The 22099-nt window shown below is 50.5% G+C and overlaps 1 protein-coding gene across 5 annotated transcripts in view; it reads right to left on the reverse strand.

The window, feature by feature from the left end:
- LRP1B (LDL receptor related protein 1B) overlaps window positions 1–22099 on the reverse strand; it is a 2012817-nt gene that overhangs the window by 1302290 nt on the left and 688428 nt on the right. The gene's annotated exons all lie outside the window — the stretch shown is intronic.

Consider the following 22099-nt stretch of genomic DNA (forward strand, 5'->3'; position numbering starts at 1 on the left):
ATCTCAATAAATTAGAATATCATCAAAAAGTTAATTTATTTCAGCAATTCAATACAAAAGGGAAACACATATTATATAGAGTCATTACACACAGACGGATCTATTCCTATATATTATATAGAGTCATTACACACAGAGGGATCTATTCCTATATATTATATAGAGTCATTACACACAGAGGGATCTCTTCCTATATATTATATAGAGTCATTACACATAGAGGGATCTCTTCCTATATATTATATAGACTCATTACACACAGAGGGATCTATTCCTATATATTATATAGAGTCATTACACACAGAGGGATCTCTTCCTATATATTATATAGAGTCATTACACATATAGGGATCTCTTCCTATATATTATATAGAGTCATTACACACAGAGGGATCTATTCCTATATATTATATAGAGTCATTACACATAGAGGCATCCATTTCACGTGTTTATTATATATTATATAGAGTGATTACACACAGAAGGATCTATTTTACATGTGTATTACATATTATATAGAGTCATTACACACAGAAGGATCTATTTTACATGTGTATTACATATTATATAGCGTCATCACACACAGAGGGATCTATTTCACGTTTTTATTATATATTATACACCGTGTGCAGAATTATTAGGCAAGTTGTATTTTAGCGGATTTTTTTTTTAATTGTTCAACAACTACGTTCTCAATCAACCTAAAAGACTCAAAAATATCAAAGCTTAATATTTTTGGCAGTTGGAGGGGTTTTTTAGATTTGGCTATCTTAGGAGGATATCGGTTTTTGCAGGTAACTATTATTGTGCAGAATTATTAGGCAACTTAATAAAAACCAAATATATTCCCATCTCACTTGTTTATTTTCACCAGGTAAACCAATATAACTGCACAAAATTTAGAAATAAACATTTCTGACATGCAAAAACAAACCCAAAAAATTAGTGACCAATATAGCCCCCTTTCTTTCTGATGACTCTCAGCAGCCGACCATCCATAGATTCTGTCATTGCTTGATCTGTTTACGATCCACATTGCGTGCAGCAGCCACCACAGCCTCCAGACACTGCTCCGAGAGGTGGACTGTTTTCCCTCCCTGTAGATCTCACACTTTATGAGGGACCACATGTTCTCTATGGGGTTCAGATCAGGTGAACAAGGGGGGCCATCTCATTATTTTTTCATCTTTTAGACCTTTACTGGCCAGCCACGCTGTGGAGTAGTTGGATGCATGTGATGGAGCATTGTCCTGCATGAAAATCATGGTTTTCTTGAACGATACCGATGTCTTCCTGTACCACTGCTTGAAGAAGTTATCTTCCAGAAACTGGCAGTGGGTCTGGGAGTTGAGCTTCACTCCATCCTCAACCCAAAAATGTCCCACAAGTTGATCTTTGCTGACCCCAGCCCATACCAGTCCCCACCTCCACCTTGCTGGCGTCTGAGTCGGAGCGGAGCTCTCTGCCCTTTACTGATCAGCCTCTGGCCCATCCATCTGCCCCATCAAGAGTCACTCTCATTTCATCAGTCCATAAACCTGTGAAAAATCAGTCCTAAGATATTTCTTGGCCCAGTCTTGACATTTTATCTTATGTTTCTTGGTCAGAGGTGGTGGTTTTCAGCCTTCCTTACCTTGGCCATGTCCCTGAGTATGGCACACCTTGTGCTTTTTGATACTCCAGTAACATTGCAGCTCTGAAATATGGCCAAACTGGTGGCAAATGTCATCTTGGCAGCTTCACGCTTGATTTTACTCAATTCATGGGCAGTTATTTTGCACCTTTTTTGCCCTGCCCGCTTCTTGCGACCCTGTTGGCTATTTGCCATGAAACGCTTGATTGTTCGGTGATCACGCTTCAAAAGTTTTGCAATTTCAAGACTGCTGCATCCCGCTGCAAGACATCTCACAATTTTGGACTTTTCAGAGCCTTTCAAATCTCTCTTCTGACCCATTTTGCCAAAGGAAAGGAAGTTGCCTAATAAGTAAGCACACCTTATATAGTGTCACGCTCCCCGTGTCCTCTGCTCCGCTTCCCGGCTCACCTGCCACGCTCCCCGCTCTCCAGCCTCCATCGCCCGCGCTTCCCAGGCCTCCTGGTCCCCGCTCCCGGCGCCCGTCGGCTTCCCAGCCCCAGCCCGGCTCTGCTGCGTCCTCCTCTCAGCTTCCTGCCCTGGCTTCTGGCACCAGGGCCGCGCGCATGCGCATTAGGGCGCGCGCGCGGTCACTGAACCTTTCTTAAAGGGCCAGTGTCCACTGACAGGAAATGAAGCACACAGGTACAGGGTATAAAGGGGTGCAATGTCCAAGGGGGCGGGGCCTGATCTTCGTGTTTCCCAAGCTAGGAGTCAGGTCTCCTTGTATTCCTGTGAGATACTTACCTCTCTCTCTTCTAGAGCCGATCCTGCATTGCCATCCGGTCCTGCCGTATCCCGAACCCCGAACGCTGCCTATCTGCCATCCTGACAGTCCGCACCTTCTCTGTTCCCTGCGGTGACCCGTCATCTCGCTCCAACGGTTCCGGACCCCGCCTGACATCATCCCGGCTTCCGAACCTGAGCTCCGTCACCCGGACCACCATCAGTGACCCCGTGGTTCCAGGGTCTTCTCCATTGTGCTCTTGTGCGCGGACTGTTATGCTACCTATAGTGCTCCGGCTACCGGACTCTTTTCCCTCATCGGGGAGTTCGGCCCAGTGGATCCACCTTCTGGGTCTGCCCATCCACCTGGCCCTAACAGTAAGATCAGGCCATGGATCCCGCCGAAGCACTAGCGGCCTTGCATGAGGAACTCCAACGCCAGCGTGAAGTCCAGACCCGCATGCTGAACTTTATGACTTCCGTGGACGCCCGCTTGAACACGCTACAAGCATCGGTCACATCTTCAGCACCTCCGGCCTCCACTAGTCAATCCACGACTCCCGCTCCCGTGACAGCCTCCTCGGATGCTTCCAGACTTCGTTTGGCCTCACCACCCTGGTACGCCGGAGATCCCAAGCCCTGCAGGGGGTTTATAAACCAATGCTCCCTCCATTTCACGCAGCTGCCGCATTTGTTTGCCTCCGACCAAGCCAAGGTCGCCTTCATAATGTCTCACCTAGAGGGCGAGGCACTGGCGTGGATGAACCCCTTGTGGGAGAAGGAGGACCCTATGACCAAGAACCTCCAGGAGTTCCTGCAGGCTTTTCGCGGCACCTTTGACGAGCCCGGACGCGCCTCCGCGTCTGCTTCATCTCTTCTCCGGTTACGTCAGGGGACTCTGACGGTGGGTCAATACGCCATCCGTTTCCGCACCTTGGCTTCGGAACTCGGGTGGAATAACGAGGCCCTAACCGCCGCCTTCTGGGAAGGACTCTCGGGTCGAATCAAAGATGAGCTGGCTGGTCGTGACGTATCGTCCACCCTGGACGCCCTGATTACCCTAGCGACTCGAGTGGACATTCGCTTTCAGGAGCGGTCCAAAGAAGTGTCCCGTGAGAGACGCCCGGTACGGCATTCCTCTCCTCCGCAGAAGTCCGCCGTACTCCAGTCAACGGCATCTGGTGTCTCCATCCATGAGCCCATGCAGGTCGACCGTGTGCGACAGTCTGAACAACGTCGAGCAGAGCGGCTCGCCAAGGGTCTCTGCTTCTACTGCGGAGAGGGCACACATCTGCTACGCTCCTGTCCAGAGACGCCGGGAAACTCCAAAGCCTAGGGTCGGTAGGAGAGGCCACCCTAAGTGCTGGGACTCTCTCAGACCCGGTTACATGGACTGTGCAAGTGACAACGGGAGAGACGCGGTTCACGGCTGAGGCGTACCTCGATTCTGGGGCAGCAGGCAATTTCATCCAGCAGGCCACGGTGGACAAGTACCAGGTGCCTGTTACTCCGCTCGACAAACCCCTCGTGATTGCCTCTGTGGATGGGAGACCCCTCTCTGACACCATCTCCTGGATCACCAGGCCGGTTGAATTGCGTATCGGTGCTCTGCACACCGAGAACATCGCTCTCTACGTCCTCCCACACATGTCACATCAAATCCTGCTGGGCCTTCCTTGGTTACGGACACACGAACCTTCAGTCAGCTGGGGCACTGGTGAGATCACTCGATGGGGCTCTTCTTGCCATGAGAACTGTCTGAAGACCATACAACCCATCCGGCGACCTCCGGTTCCAGAGTCCCTACCGGGACTACCCTCAGCCTATTGGTCCTTCGCGGACGTCTTTGATAAGAAGGAGTCAGAGGTACTTCCGCCACATCGTCCTTACGATTGTGCCATTGACCTGCTCCCGGGAACTACACCACCTCGAGGACGGATATATCCACTGTCTCCAGCCGAAACAAGGGCCATGTCTTCTTACATCACAGAGAGCCTGGCAAGGGGATTCATTCGGAGATCCTCCTCTCCTGCTGGAGCAGGCTTCTTCTTCGTAAAGAAGAAAGAGGGTGACTTACGCCCATGCATAGACTACCGGGGATTGAATCAAATCACCGTAAAAAACAAGTATCCCCTGCCGCTCATCCCCGAATTGTTTGATCGGCTCAGAGGAGCTCGCGTGTTCACCAAGTTGGATCTTCGGGGTGCCTACAACCTGGTCCGTATCCGCTCGGGGGACGAATGGAAGACCGCGTTTAACACTCGCGATGGGCACTATGAATACTGCGTGATGCCCTTCGGCCTGTGTAACGCACCAGCAGTCTTCCAAGAATTAGTGAACGACGTGTTCCGGGACCTTCTCTACGTCTGTGTGGTGGTATATCTGGATGACATCCTTGTCTTCTCTCCGGACCTTCAGACCCACCGAGAGAACGTGCAACTGGTTCTACAAAGACTGAGAGAGAATCGTCTGTACGCCAAGTACGAGAAGTGCATCTTCGAACAGTCTTCTCTCCCCTTCCTGGGTTACCTCATCACCGATACCGGACTGCAGATGGATCCAAAGAAGGTCTCTTCCATTCTCAACTGGCCTCCTCCTTCTGGACTGAAGGCAATCCAACGCTTTCTGGGATTCGCCAACTATTACCGCCAGTTCATCCCTCATTTCTCTGCTCTGACTGCTCCTCTCTCCGCCTTGACCAAGAAGGGGGCTAATCCAAAAGACTGGTCACCTGCGGCCGACGCCGCGTTTGGCTCCCTAAAGCGGGCCTTTGCCTCCTCTCCTGTACTCCACCGTCCGGAGTTAAACCGCCAGTTCACCTTGGAGGTGGATGCCTCCTCCTCGGGAGCCGGAGCAGTGCTCATGCAGAAGTCCTCCTCCGGGAAGATGGTGACTTGCGGTTTCTTCTCCAAGAGCTTCTCAGCGCCTGAACGCAATTACACCATCGGTGACCGAGAACTATTGGCAGTCAAACTGGCTCTGGAGGAATGGCGTTATCTTCTGGAAGGAGCAGTGTACCCCGTTATAATTTACACGGACCACAAGAACCTGGAATACCTGCGGTCTGCTCAGCGACTGAACCCCCGGCAAGCCAGGTGGTCCTTATTCTTTGCCCGGTTCGATTTCCAGCTCCATTTCCGACCCGCGAACAAGAACGTACGCGCTGATGCCTTGTCTAGGTCTTTCATGCCCATGGAGCAGGAAGAGGAGACATCCCAACCCATCATCTGTCCAAGTAAGATTATTCCGGTGGCTCCTGTCACCCTGGCCCAGATACCGCCCGGGAAGACCTATGTCTCTGAGACTGACAGGCAAAAAGTGTTACACTGGGGCCATGCCTCGAAAACAGCCGGTCATGCTGGCCAGAAAAGAACTTGGAGTGCGATTGTACGTCATTATTGGTGGCCATCCCTTCGCACGGACGTCGCCTCTTTTGTCTCTGCCTGCTCCTCTTGTGCCAGGAACAAGACGCCCAAACACCTGCCATACGGCCGTCTTCTGCCTCTGCCTATACCCTCAGTTCCGTGGCAACACATTGCAATGGACTTTATTACGGACTTGCCATTGTCCTCCGGACACACAGTCATATGGGTCGTGGTGGACCGGTTCTCTAAAATGGCTCATTTCGTCCCTATGGCTGGACTGCCCTCTGCTCAGGAACTCGCGGACGCCTATATACATCACATCTTCCGCTTGCATGACTTTCCATCACACATCGTGTCCGACAGAGAAACTCAGTTCACCTCCCGCTTCTGGAGGGCTCTCTGCAAACATCTGGGAGTGACTCTGGACTTTTCTTCTGCCTACCATCCTCAGTCTAATGGCCAAGTGGAAAGGGTCAATCAAATCTTGACCTCCTTCTTACGACACTACGACACTACGTCAACGCCCATCACGACGACTGGTCCACGCTTCTTCCTTGGGCTGAGTTCTCCCATAACCACCACGTCAGTGAGTCCTCCTCCAGCTCTCCCTTTCATGTCGTTTACGGACTTCAGCCCTCCGTTCCATTGCCTGTATCTCCTTCTTCGGATGTCCCTGCTGCTGATGCTGTAGCCCGTGACTTTGCAACCATTTGGGACTCTGTCAAGGCGTCCCTTGGGCGTGCTACCCTGCGGATGAAGAGACATGCAGACAAGAGACGTCTGGACCCTCCGTGTTTCTCTCCTGGTGATCTAGTCTGGCTTGCTTCCAAGTACGTCCGATTGAAGATACCATCCTACAAGCTGGGTCCTCGCTACATCGGGCCGTTTAAAGTCCTCAGCAAAATCAATGAGGTCTCCTACAAGCTCCAGCTCCCGGCCACGATGAGGATACCCAACTCCTTCCACGTCTCCCTGCTCAAGCCGGTTGTCCTTGGTCCCTTCTCCGCTGCTGCCAGTTCGGCTCCTCCTCCTATTGCCGATGACGACATCTATGCGGTAAGGGATATCGTGGCCATGAAGACCGTACGGGGTCGACAGTTCTTCCTGGTGGACTGGGCGGGGTATGGTCCCGAGGATAGGTCCTGGGAGCCCCGGGAGAATGTGGGTACTCCGCTGCTCCGTGCCTTCCTGTCCCGGTTGCGGGGAGGGGGGCGTGGGGGGGGGTACTGTCACGCTCCCCGGGTCCTCTGCTCCGCTTCCCGGCTCACCTGCCACGCTCCCCGCTCTCCAGCCTCCATCGCCCGCGCTTCCCAGGCCTCCTGGTCCCCGCTCCCGGCGCCCGTCGGCTTCCCAGCCCCAGCCCGGCTCTGCTGCGTCCTCCTCTCAGCTTCCTGCCCTGGCTTCTGGCACCAGGGCCGCGCGCATGCGCATTAGGGCGCGCGCGCGGTCACTGAACCTTTCTTAAAGGGCCAGTGTCCACTGACAGGAAATGAAGCACACAGATACGGGGTATAAAGGGGTGCAATGTCCAAGGGGGCGGGGCCTGATCTTCGTGTTTCCCAAGCTAGGAGTCAGGTCTCCTTGTATTCCTGTGAGATACTTACCTCTCTCTCTTCTAGAGCCGATCCTGCATTGCCATCCGGTCCTGCCGTATCCCGAACCCCGAACGCTGCCTATCTGCCATCCTGACAGTCCGCACCTTCTCTGTTCCCTGCGGTGACCCGTCATCTCGCTCCAACGGTTCCGGACCCCGCCTGACATCATCCCGGCTTCCGAACCTGAGCTCCGTCACCCGGACCACCATCAGTGACCCCGTGGTTCCAGGGACTTCTCCATTGTGCTCTTGTGCGCGGACTGTTCTGCTACCTATAGTGCTCCAGCTACTGGACTCTTTTCCCTCATCGGGGAGTTCGGCCCAGTGGATCCACCTTCTGGGTCTGCCCATCCACCTGGCCCTAACATATAGGGTGTTGATGTCATTACACCGCACCCCTCCTCATTACAGAGATGCACATCACCTGATTTACTTAATTGGTAGTTGGCTCTCAAGACTATACAGCTTGGAGTAGGACGACATGTATAAAAGTATCATGTGATCAAAATATTAATTTGCCTAATAATTCTGCACACAGTGTATAGAGTCATTACACACAGAGGGATCTATTTCACGTGTTTATTTCTGTTAATGCTGATGATTATGGTTTACAGCCAATGAAAACCCAAAAGTCAGAAAATTAGAATAATTACCTCAAAACACCTGCAAAAGCTTCCTAAGTGTTTAAAATGGTCCCCTAGTCTCATTCAGTAGGCTACACAATCATGGGGAAGACTGCTGACTTGACAGATGTCCAGAAGGCAGTCATTGACACACTCCACCATGAGGGTAAGCCACAAAAGGTCATTGCTAAAGAAGCTGGCTGTTCACAGGGTGCTGAATCCAAGCATATTAGTGGAAAGTTGAGTGGAAGGGAAAAGTGTAGTAGAAAAAGGTGCACAAGCAACCGGGATAACTGCAGCCTTGATAGGATTGTAAGAAAAGTCCATTTATATATTTGAGGGAGATTCACAAGGAGTATATAATATACAGTAATATAGTAGGATAATAAACACGTGAAATAGATCCCTCTGTGTGTAATGACTCTATATAATATATAATACACACGTGAAATATATCCCTCTGTGTGTAATGACTCTATATAATATTTAGGCATATATCCCTCTGTGTGTAATGACTCTATATAATATATAATAAACATGTGAAATAGATCTCTGTGTGTAATGACTCTATATAATATATAATACACACATGAAATAGATCCCTCTGTGTGTAATGACTTTATGTAATATGTAATAAACATGTGAAATAGATCCCTCTCTGTGTAATGACTCTATTTAATATATAGGCATATATCCCTCTGTGTGTAATGACTCTATTTAATATATAGGCATATATCCCTCTGTGTGTAATGACTCTATATAATATATTGGAATAGATCCCTCTGTGAGTAATGACTCTATATAATATATAGGGATAGATCCCTCTTTGTGTAATGACTCTATATAATATATAGGAATAGATCCCTCTGTGTGTAATGACTCTATATAATATATAGGGATAGATCCCTCTGTGTGTAATGATTCTATATAATATATAGGCATATATCCCTCTGTGTGTAATGACTCTATTTAATATATAGGCATATATCCCTCTGTGTGTAATGACTCTATATAATATATTGGAATAGATCCCTCTGTGAGTAATGACTCTATATAATATATAGGGATAGATCCCTCTTTGTGTAATGACTCTATATAATATATAGGAATAGATCCCTCTGTGTGTAATGACTCTATATAATATATAGGGATAGATCCCTCTGTGTGTAATGACTCTATATAATATGTGCTTTCCTTTTTGTATTGAATTATTGAAATAAATTAACTTTTTGATGATATTTTAATTTATCGAGATGCACTTTTATATATATATATATATATATATATATATATATACTGTATATGTGCACAATACATGTTATAATTTTTTTATAGAAATCATGGTAATTATATTCCGAGCATGGTGTATTGACACAGATACATAATCTGCCGCTTACAATAAATGTCTAAATAGCAAAATAAATATTTGTGCAGATGTTGATGTAAATCAGGTCCCATAGACGTAGAGTGATGACAGGAAGAATCAAGGTTAACTTGTAATTTGTGCATAATCATGTAGAAATGACTAATTAAAGGGGGTGAGTTGAAGGCTTTCATATCTCCCCGGATAGCCATTTTATCGAGTCTCCAGCTCTCCTTGAAAGTGCTGATTTCGCCGCTCGGTGCTGAGTAAGTGGCTTCTACGTGTAACGTCTTCCAGAACTGAACATCCCAAATGTCTTCTTAAGTCACCAAAGGAAAACACATTATTGCTGGGGATGTGAGTGATTGCTGGACACAATCAAGTGTATTTACAGATTAAGAAGACTTTAACTTATCATTAAAGGGGTCGTTCAGGACATACAATAGGGCATCACTATCAAATCAGTGGTGGTCGGACACCCAACACTCCCGCTGATCAGCTGTCTGGAAGTCCACCGTTCGTGGGTACTGACACTCAGTTAATTGTAGCTAAGATCATTCAGTAGACATGCCTAGTCTTATAGAAACCAAATTATCATCGTTACCATCAACTAGAGATGAGCGTATTGATCTGTATGACCTTGGTCCAGTGGCCACATCGGTAGTCCTTGCTCGTCACATGGGAGCGCTCCACATCTTCTACCTCCCAGCATCCAAAATGCATCATCTGCTTAGTTGGCCAGGAACCTCATCATCATTATGGTGTGTCATTACACCGGGTGTACTAATCAGAAGAGGTGCCAAGGATGCCAGAAGATAGGAGGAGGTTTGCAGGGTTCCTGTCTGACATGGATTTGTATGACCCTGGTCGAGTAGGAATTAGTTAACTAGTGATGAGCGGGCACTACCATGCTCAGGTGCTCAGTACTCGTAACTAGTGATGAGCGGGCACTACCATGCTCAGGTGCTCAGTACTCGTAACTAGTGATGAGTGAGCACTACCATGCTCAGATGCTCAGTACTCGTAACTAGTGATGAGCGGGCACTACCATGCTCGGGTGCTCGGTACTCGTAACTAGTGATGAGCGGGCACTACCATGCTCAGGTGCTCAGTACTGGTAACTAGTGATGAGCGGGCACTACCATGCTCAGGTGCTCGGTACTCGTAACTAGTGATGAGCGGGCACTACCATGCTCGGGTGCTCAGTACTCGTAACTAGTGATGAGCGGACACTACCATGCTCGGGTGCTCAGTACTCGTAACTAGTGATGAGCGGGCACTACCATGCTCGGGTGCTCAGTACTCGTAACTAGTGATGAGCAGGCACTACCATGCTCGGGTGCTCAGTACTCGTAACTAGTGATGAGCGGGCACTACCATGCTCGGGTGCTCGGTACTCGTAACTAGTGATGAGCGGGCACTACCATGCTCAGGTGCTATGTACTCATAACTAGTGATGAGCGGGCACTACCATGCTCAGGTGCTATGTACTCGTAACTAGTGATGAGCAAGCACTACCATGCTCCGGTACTCAGAACTCATAACTAGTGATGAGCGAGCACTACCATGCTCTGGTACTCAGTACTCGTAACTAGTGATGAGCGGGCACTACCATGCTCTGGTACTCAGTACTCGTAACTAGTGATGAGCGGGCACTACCATGCTCGGGTGCTCAGTACTCGTAACTAGTGATGAGCAGGCACTACCATGCTCAGAGCTTGCTACTCAAAACGAGCAGTCAGACACTCAGACTGGCTCAACTTGAGTACTGAGCATAATTGAAGTTAATGGAGAGCTCAACTATTTTTCCAGAAGAGTTCCCCATTGATGTCTAATATACTCGATTCTCGAGTTGAGCCCATCCAAACATGTTAATGCTCGCTAATTACTAGTTACAAGTACCAAGCACCCCAGGATGGCAGTGCTCATTCATCACTAGTTACGAGTACTGAGCACCTGAGCATGGTAGTGCCCGCTCATCACTAGTTACGAGTACCGAGCACCCGAGCATGGTAGTGCCCGCTCATCACTTGTTGGGAATACCGAGCACCCGAGCATGGTAGTGTCCACTCATCATCACTAGTTACAAGTACCGAGCACCCGAGCATGGTAGTGCCCGCTCATCACTAGTTACGAGTACCGAGCACCCGAGCATGGTAGTGCTCACTCATCACTAGTTACGAGTACATAGCACCTGAGCATGGTAGTGCCCGCTCATCACTAGTTACGAGTACATAGCACCTGAGCATGGTAGTGCTCCTAGTCACTAGTTACAAGTACTGAGCACCCGAGCATGGTAGTGCCTGCTCATCACTAGTTACGAGTACTGAGCACCCGAGCATGGTAGTGCCCGCTCATTCCTAGTTACGAGTACAGAGCACCTGAGCATGGTAGTGCCCGCTCATCACTAGTTACAAGTACTGAGCATCTGAGCATGGTAGTGCTCACTCATCACTAGTTACAAGTACCGAGCACCCGAGCATGGTAGTGCCCGTGTGTCGCCCTGGGCAAGCCAGGGGTCACAGGTCACAACACCACCACACCCCACATCCCAGGTAGGCACACCTAAGCTGAACCAAAAATCCTTGTTGCCTTCCTCCAGGAGTCTGATGATGCACACCAGGGGGTGGGCCAGGCGGTTGGCTCCGCCCACCAAGGAGCTCACAGCCCTGGAGGCAGGAAGTACCAGGCAGATTAGCCCAGGGAGGGCAAGTGTAAACAACGAAGTGAAAGTGAAGGAAGGAAAAGTGGTAAAGGAGGAAAGCAAGTGAGGTGACAGAGAAAGAGAGAAGCCTGAAGGTCCAGCTTTGTGTAGGGCCAGAACAGCAAGGTCAGCGACGGCGGTGACTGTCCGGAGGGGGACCGTTTGGAAGTTCCTAGAAGGACCCCGTTGGCTGTGTGCCCGGTGGTCTGGAGCAGTGTTCCGAAGGACAGCCAGCACCAGGGCAGGGGCCTCTCGGACCCCGGCAAGGCTAGGAGTCGCCAAATTTGCCGAATCCGTCAGTGAAGGGGACGTAGATTCCCCCAGCAACCAAGTCCCGATTGAAGGCAACAGTCCAACCTGTACAACAGAGGCACCGCCACCGCCAGGGCACCAGTCTCTGAGGGCCAGCGCCTGCGGGCAAAGTGTAGTGCTCCTCCGGCCCAGCTTGAAGCCGGGGAGCGGGTTACCGGTGGGGACCCATCGCAACCATCCGTACATACAGGTGCAAGGAAGAGGGACATCACCGTCACCTACCAGGAAAGCAAAGCAGCCGTCTGTGGGACCGTCCTACCAGCCGTTTGGTTTACCATACAAACTGTGTCCACGTCTCAGGCTGAGTGAGTACCACAGAGCCGCAAGGCACAGCGCTGCCCCCGCGTCCCTGCGCCCACCAGGCCCTGCACCTCCCAAGCCATCACCGGGCCCCGGGATCACCAACCCCTACCCACGGAGGGGCAACACAACACTTGGCTGCTCCCCATCACCATCCCCGGGATCCCCGCATTGAGCAGCGGTGGTGCTACACATCACCACAACCGTGGGTGGCGTCACGGACATTATCCCAACACCCCCAACAACCCCCCTTTCACTCACGGGCGAGGAGTGCCGCTCGAGGAAGCCCCCGGGATCCGGCCTACGGCTCGAGCCACCACTGAGCAGCCGGACCCGAGCAGAAGGGGTGAGCGCGGTGTGCTGACACCCTCCTCCCCGCCCGCGACAACTTGGCGTCACGAACAGGATCTTACCGCTCTGCCGTCTGGTAGAGGTGCGCCTTGTTACCGCCGGAGGTATCCGGCAGAAAAATTTCAGAAGCCGCCATCTTTGGCGCGAAAACTTCCCGCTCGAGCGTCTTCTCGAGCAGTAGAGGCGCGAAGGCCAAAACCCCGCCCCGAGAGAGGAGGGGCCGGAAAGAGCTAAGGGGGACGAAATGGCGGCTGGCCGCATGTGAGCGCGGCTGTGGAAGCAGGGACGCCAGGACCCTGCGGCCATTTATTGGTTCCTGGAAGAGGCCGCTGCTAAAGATGCTGAGTCCGACCAACAACACCGTGGTCCCCGCGCCCGGCATGGCGGCGTGGGTGGAAGTCCGGACCGCCCAACTAAGCAGCCGTCTGCAGGTCCGCATGCAGCTCCTCCTGGAGGAGTGGGAGGCCGACATGGTGGAAGTGGTGGCTGCTATGTGGAGATGCGAGGTGGAGGAAGATTTGGAGGAACGGGTAAGAGACCCACGTCCCTGTATTCCCGAAGGATCGGCCGCTGCGGCTGAGGGGCCCGGCCTACACCCGTTCACCCTGCTGCTTCTCCCGCTACCCGCGTTAGCTGCTGCTGCCCCGCCACTAGGCCCGCTACCACCACCACCGGTAGCGGTACCCTGCCAATCCGCCCCGGCGGACCGACCTGCAGCAGAAGCTCATGACCACCCTGAACCGCTTCTATGGAAGAAGCCCAAGGCTGAGCCCGTCAGCAAAGATGCACCGGAGGCACGGCGGGGATGCAGCTGCCAGGAGGCAGAGGAGGCCATGTCACAGCGGGGTCCCTCATTACTGAAGGTGCCGGTCGTAGCCGACACGGAGGGACTCTGGCTGGGTCCGTCCCCCGCACACGCTGAACCGGAGCGAACAGAAAGTACTCCCGGCTGGGAGCGGCGGCAACATCAGCTGCGCAGGGAGATCGATGCCCGAGAGGGGTGTAGAGCGGATGTGCATGCCCGCATGAATATGGAAGAAGATCGCCTGCAGCGAGCTACCATTGGGGTCCAGAGCGGTGCACCATGTGAAGGTGGCACTAGAGCCCCACGAGTGAGAATGGACTGTTGAGCCGCAAAAGGCAGCGGAGTGCCGCTGCACAGTCCCCGTTGGGACCACCAGTCAGCATGTTTACAAGTTTGTTTGAAAAGTTTGAAAAATGATGAAAATGAAAATGATCCGAAGTTCACCTGATTGTCTGCTGTGATTAGCAACCGGCTGGAGCCGGCACCGTTGTCCCCGTGGGGACCGTTTAAAATGCATGGGAACTATCCATGGACAAGCCCGTGAACTTTGCAGGGCAACCACAAACGTTAGTGGCTTGTAAATATGTTGGGTACCGTTACCGTTTTCCGCAGGCCGCCTCCGGAGAGGCAGGTTGGAGGGAGGGCCCTCAGCAGAGCAGGCCAGGGCCCCGCCACCAAAGGAACCGGTGGCTACCCTCTGGAGGGCAAGGACAGATCCCGCTCGGGTACCGTGTGCTGGACTGTGGGTCAAGGGGTGCTGCCTGGGCTTTAGGGGCAGCATCAGGGCCAGGATACTTGGGTGGGAGAGAGCGGAAACCGTGACCGTACACCGTTGAAACGTTAAAAGTAAATGTGCCTCCCGTCTTGGGAAGAATTTATTAAAAATGTTATGCATGTTTGTTTAACCCTGTTATCCCCTTTTTACAGAAAAATAAAACCGGTGTAGGACGGCAGCCCGCGGACGGTCTGCGTTTTGCTAAGGGGGAATGTGTCGCCCTGGGCAAGCCAGGGGTCACAGGTCACAACACCACCACACCCCACATCCCAGGTAGGCACACCTAAGCTGAACCAAAAATCCTTGTTGCCTTCCTCCAGGAGTCTGATGATGCACACCAGGGGGTGGGCCAGGCGGTTGGCTCCGCCCACCAAGGAGCTCACAGCCCTGGAGGCAGGAAGTACCAGGCAGATTAGCCCAGGGAGGGCAAGTGTAAACAACGAAGTGAAAGTAAAGGAAGGAAAAGTGGTAAAGGAGGAAAGCAAGTGAGGTGACAGAGAAAGAGAGAAGCCTGAAGGTCCAGCTTTGTGTAGGGCCAGAACAGCAAGGTCAGCGACGGCGGTGACTGTCCGGAGGGGGACCGTTTGGAAGTTCCTAGAAGGACCCCGTTGGCTGTGTGCCCGGTGGTCTGGAGCAGTGTTCCGAAGGACAGTCAGCACCAGGGCAGGGGCCTCTCGGACCCCGGCAAGGCTAGGAGTCGCCAAATTTGCCGAATCCGTCAGTGAAGGGGACGTAGATTCCCCCAGCAACCAAGTCCCGATTGAAGGCAACAGTCCAACCTGTACAACAGAGGCACCGCCACCGCCAGGGCACCAGTCTCTGAGGGCCAGCGCCTGCGGGCAAAGTGTAGTGCTCCTCCGGCCCAGCTTGAAGCCGGGGAGCGGGTTACCGGTGGGGACCCATCGCAACCATCCGTACATACAGGTGCAAGGAAGAGGGACATCACCGTCACCTACCGGGAAAGCAAAGCAGCCGTCTGTGGGACCGTCCTACCAGCCGTTTGGTTTACCGTACAAACTGTGTCCACGTCTCAGGCTGAGTGAGTACCACAATGCCGCAAGGCACAGCGCTGCCCCCGCGTCCCTGCGCCCACCAGGCCCTGCACCTCCCAAGCCATCACCGGGCCCCGGGATCACCAACCCCTACCCACGGAGGGGCAACACAACACTTGGCTGCTCCCCATCACCATCCCCGGGATCCCCGCATTGAGCAGCGGTGGTGCTACACATCACCACAACCGTGGGTGGCGTCACGGACATTATCCCAACACCCCCAACAACCCCCCTTTCACTCACGGGCGAGGAGTGCCGCTCGAGGAAGCCCCCGGGATCCGGCCTACGGCTCGAGCCACCACTGAGCAGCCGGACCCGAGCAGAAGGGGTGAGCGCGGTGTGCTGACACCCTCCTCCCCGCCCGCGACACCCGCTCATCACTAGTTACAAGTACTGAGCATCTGAGCATGGTAGTGCTCACTCATCACTAGTTACGAGTACCGAGCACCCGAGCATGGTAGTGCCCGCTCATCACTAGTTACGAGTACCGAGCACCTGAGCATGGTAGTGCCCGCTCATCACTAGTTACAAGTACTGATCATCTGAGCATGGTAGTGCCCGCTCATCACTAGTTACAAGTACTGATCATCTGAGCATGGCAGTGCTCGCTCATCACTAGTTACAAGTACTGAGCAACTGAGCATGGTAGTGCCCGCTCATCACTAGTTACAAGTACTGAGAACCTGAGCATGGTAGTGCCCACTCATCACTAGTTACAAGTACTGAGAACCTGAGCATGGTAGTGCCCGCTCATCACTAGTTACAAGTACTGAGAACCTGAGCATGGTAGTGCCCACTCATCACTAGTTACGAGTACCGAGCACCTGAGCATGGTAGTGCCCACTCATCACTAGTTACGAGTACCGAGCACCCGAGCATGGTAGTGCCCGCTCATCTCTAGTTACGAGTACTGAGCACCCGAGCATGGTAGTGCCCGCTTATCACTAGTTACGAGTACTGAGCACCCGAGCATGGTAGTACTCACTCATCACTAGTTACGAGTACTGAGCACCCGAGCATGGTAGTGCCCGCTCATCACTAGTTACGAGTACTGAGCACCCGAGCATGGTAGTGCCCGCTCATCACTAGTTATGAGTACTGAGCACCCGAGCATGGTAGTGCCCGCTCATCACTAGTTATGAGTACTGAGCACCTGAGCATGGTAGTGCCCGCTCATCACTAGTTATGAGTACTGAGCACCCGAGCATGGTAGTGCCCGCTCATCACTAGTTACAAGTACCGAGCACCCGAGCATGGTAGTGCCCGCTCATCACTAGTTACCAGTACAGAGCACCCGAGCATGGTAGTGCCCGCTCATCACTAGTTATGAGTACTGAGCACCCGAGCATGGTAGTGCTCTCTCATCACTAGTTACGAGTACCGAGCACCCGAGCATGGTAGTGCCCGCTCATCACTAGTTACGAGTACCGAGCACCTGAGCATGGTAGTGCTCGCTCATCACTAGTTATGAGTACCGAGCACCCGAGCATGGTAGTGCCCGCTCATCACTAGTTACGAGTACCGAGCACCTGAGCATGGTAGTGCCCGCTCATCACTAGTTACGAGTACCGAGCCCCCGATCATGGTAGTGCCCGCTCATCACTAGTTACGAGTACTGAGCACCCGAGCATGGTAGTGCCCGCTCATCACTAATGCACACTAAAGTGCTTGAAAAAGAAGCATTACAGACAGCTGAACAGTTCTAAAACTTTATTTAGCAAATTAAATACTCAACGAGGCTCCTTTTTTGGATGCAAATGAATCCTTTGTTTCCTGACTGTGAGTGAAGTGTAAATTATACTCTGTCAGGTCAGTATCTATAATTAAACACAGCAATACCTACTTTATTAGTACACATGAAAAGAGAATGCCACGTTCACCACCTCTGCATTTTACGAGTCCTCGCCATAAACCCATCACGCGGGAACACACTCTCTCTTTTTACGTCTATGCCTCGTACCATGATTTCATATGGATATTACCTATACCCTCATTGCACCATTATCAGATGATGTTGATTAATGACTGTAATTAAGAAAAAATAGCACAGTATTTAAGATAGAAGGACTAATCTATACAACTACCGCCGGCATCTCCTTTTCTTATATTTTAAGATCAGATTAAATTAATTCTTTAGACTTTAATGAATAATATTTAAATAAATTATGCCATTAGCTCATGTTTATGAGCTTAATAACGCAACGAGATCCAAAAATTTCAATTAACCCTTCTTATCTGGCAGACCTTTAACGTATTTTTAAGTAAGACACCTTGGAAGGGATAGGACGAAGAATATCCGGAGTTATGGGAAAGATTATTATCGACAGTTCGGAGAGTTTAATGGTGCAATATTTTGCAGTCCTTGTAATGGTTTTTAGAAAGCAGCAGAAAGTGGTCGTAACTGTTATTGGTCCTTATAAGATAAATTCTAGGCTCTGGATTTACATAGCAAACAATGGTGATGTGATTGACCTGTTCTGAAATTCATTTTCTGTACTATTGATCCACCCATAAATTGGATTTTAACTAAAATGATCTTTTCTGTGGTCACTGCACCAATATTCGGGCACACCAGATGGATATGCATTATGTTACCATAGCTTTTGAAGGCTGAAATATGAAATTCAAAATATTTCTTAGGAGAATCTTCACTGGAGCCCTCCCAGGACGTTTCATACGGCTCATATGTATCAATTTATTGGCAGAGAACAGGGAAGATGGTTCAAAGATCATGGATAAAAGAAGTAGTCCCTCCATCAATATATTTCATCTGTTAACTACTTCTGAATATAACTGCCCATATGTTGTAATTAGGGATGATCAAATATCACAAATATTCGGCAATATTCGGCTTGGCGAATATCCGACGAATTGATCGCCGCTATGCGAATAGTCGATGGGCAATGTAAGTCTACAGGCTGATATCGCTAGTGTGGGTACCCACCCTCATCGGTTGTGCGACATGGGCAAATCGCTGCCCGTGGCGCACAACATCGCCCAGACCCGTCACACTACTTACCTGCCCTGTGACGCCGCTGTGACCGGCGATCCGCCTCCTTTCTAAGGGGGCGGTTCGTTCAGCGTCACAGCGACGTCACAGCAGCGTCACTGAACTGCCGCCCAATAGAAGCGGAGGGGCGGAGATGAGCGGGACGTAACATCCCTCCCACATTCTTCCTTCCGCATTGCGGGTGGGAGGCAGGTGAGGAGAGGTTCCTCATTCCTGCGGTGTCACACGGAGTGATGTGTGCTGCCGCAGGAACGAGGAACAACTTCGTTACTGCTGCAGCAACGATATTCAAGAATGGATCCCCATGTCACCGATGAGCGATTTTGCACGTTTTTGCGATGATGCAAAATTGCTCAAAGGTGTCACACGCAACGGCATTGCTAAAGCGACCGGATGTGCATCACAAATTCTGTGACCCCAACAAGATCGCTTGAGCGATGTCGCAGCGTGTAAAGTGGCCTTAGGGGTAGCCCGAATAGTTGCTATTCGGCAACTATTCGGGTTTCCTACAGACTTATATTGCGCATACAATATTCGCAAATAGTCGAATAGCGGCGACCTATTCAGCGAATATGTGCGTTCCCGAATATTTGAGGTATTCGATCATCCCAAGTTGTAATGTGTGCCGAACCCAACAATTTTGTCCAGATTTGCAGGCTAATTTTTCAGCAGACAGCTTTGTCTCCCAAGTCCTACATATTTTGGATTGTTTGCAGGGGTCTAACAATCGTAGCAGTGAGACCACAATTGGGCACCTACTAGAGGAGGGCCCACCAACCCAGTGCCTACTTCAGCTGAATGTGCATCCAAGCACACACATTCAGCTAACGTGCATTGCAGCACAGAGACCCATTGGGTCTCTGCATTGCAAAACACAATGCCGGCTGATCAGAGGCCTGCAGCTGACAGTAGTGTTCCAGGCATTGGTACTGCATGGCAGTGACATTATGTGTCACCATAGCAGACATCCTGATATCAGCTGCCGTCTTCTCAGCTGGCTACAGAGGACACCGCTGCACGACACAAGACGACAGCGCATCATGGCAGCAGAGCTAAGCGAGTAGAATTTTTTGTGTGTTTTTCTTTAAATGTGTTAGAGAACAGTGGCAGTATGTGAAACATATATCCGAGGTAGGAGCCCAGAATGGGAGGCATATATTCCAAAATTAGCCCAGGATGAGGGGCATATATACCAGAATGGTGGACATATATACTAGTGGTGGTCCCTAGGATGAAACCATATATACCAGGATGGGAATCATATGTGGCACCCCTGAGGCTCAAGTCGCCTCAGAGTATTGCACCTTATTTAAGGTGCAATATTCGCCTCGGGTAATTATAATTAATAATAATTTTATTCATTTATATAGCGCTATTAATTCCACAGCGTTTACATACATTGGCAACTCTGTCCCCATTGGGGTTCACAATCTAGATTCCCTATCTGTATGGCTTTGGAGTGTGGGAGGAAACCGGAGAACCCGGAGGAAACCCATGCAAACACGGGAGAACATACAAACTCCTTGCAGATGGTGCCCTTGGTGGGATTTGAACCCAGGACCCCAGCGCTGCAAGACTGCAGTGCTAACCACTGAGCCACCGTGCCGCCCTGGGGGTAAGGAGGGGGTTAATCACCAGTGTTCCACATTCATACTTTATATACAGCTTAGGAGCCTTCTCACGGGCGGATGCTTCAGGGTAGATAGGGGGGTGGCCATGATGAGGCATGGGACTTCCCCGGTCACTGAAACCAGCCACCTGGGAGGGCGGGTTCTACTTGGGGTAGAAGTAGGAGCTAACTCACAGAATCTTCTGTCAGTCTACCCGGGACACCAGTTCTGGGACACAACACCATTACCGCTTTCTTCTCTTCTCTTCACGGGGTCTGGGGCTTGGAGCAGAACGCTCGGGGCAGGTTCCTCACGGCTGGAAGGGCAACTCTGAAAAAGGACTTTCTTCTTTCAAACACCGGTGACTGCTTCTAACTTATCCGAGGTCGATGGGGCACATCACAGCGGGTGACCAGTCCTACCCGGGCAAGCGGCACAAAGAATGAGTAAAGACACCTGGAACTGCAGCATTGGACTCAGACTTTTATTACTGATGCCAATGCCCCACGCCATGGCGCCAAAGGCCATCGCCATCACTACTTCCTTCATCATCCATCCTGGGGGGAGCGATTCCATCTTCAGCTGCTATTACCATCCACCCCGGAGGACAGCAAAGCAGTGGCGGCTATCTTTGACCGCATACCACAGGTGGCGTCACGACAATCTTCCTATTACAACCCCCATCATCCTCCCTCCTTATTGGTGTACACCTTAGGGCACGAAGCCAGGCAGGACACCGCAACATCCCAGACCACCACACCGGCTTGATGACGAGTAACTCAGGTACGAGACCCCGCATGCCTGATTTCCCCTGCCCCCTGGGTGCTACACATATACACCAGGATGGTGTCACAGCTCAGTTTTTTGGTTTTTTTGTCTGTTATCTTGCTTTAATGCAAGTTGGGGGTGCAGCCCTCCTGATACTGAGGCTGAACAATTACCTGCTTCTCACTTTTTGCTGTGTATTTAATCTGGGACCCAGCTAACCACTTTACCATCCATATTGAAGTTTTGACATGACACTAGTCAGGTACAGAATATGTTTTTAACTTTAGTAGGTTAGGGACTGTCTCAGATGGGTACACCGTGACGAGGTGAGACAGCTTCTTACCTTTTTGCAAAAATGTATATACTAAGTACCCTGTTTATTAAGCACTTGCAATTTATTTATTTATAGTCAGGGTATTTTTTCTACAATTTTCTCCTTGGTTTTTTTCTAGTCTTGAGGCTGCAATTCACATGCTTGTAATGTTGCATGTTTATTGAACATTTGTCACAGCTCAGTTTTTTGTTTTTTTTGTCTGTTATCTTGCTTTACTGCAAGTTGGGGGTGCAGCCCTCCTGATACTGAGGCTGAACAATTACCTGCTTCTCACTTTTTGCTGTGTATTTAATCTGGGACCCAGCTAACCATTTTACCATTCATATTGAAGTTTTGACATGACACTAGTCAGGTACAGAATATGTTTTTAACTTTAGTAGGTTAGGGACTGTCTCAGATGGGTACACCGTGACGAGGTGAGACAGCTTCTTACCTTTTTGCAAAAATGTATATACTAAGTACCCTGTTTATTAAGCACTTGCAATTTATTTATTTATAGTCAGGGTATTTTTTCTACAATTTTCTCCTTGGTTTTTTTCCAGGATGGGAGGCATATATACCAGGATGTGTTCCATATATACCATGATGGAGGACATATATACAAGGATAAAGGACGATACAGTGGGGGAAAAAAGTATTTAGTCAGCCACCAATTGTGCAAGTTCTACCACTTAAGAAGATGAGAGAGGACTGTAATTGACATCATAGGTGACCACAACTATGAGAGACAAAATGAGAAAACAAATCCGGAAAATCACCGCATCTGATTTGGCA

This window comes from Anomaloglossus baeobatrachus, chromosome 7, assembly GCF_048569485.1.
Source record: "Anomaloglossus baeobatrachus isolate aAnoBae1 chromosome 7, aAnoBae1.hap1, whole genome shotgun sequence".
Classification (NCBI taxonomy): domain Eukaryota; kingdom Metazoa; phylum Chordata; class Amphibia; order Anura; family Aromobatidae; genus Anomaloglossus; species Anomaloglossus baeobatrachus.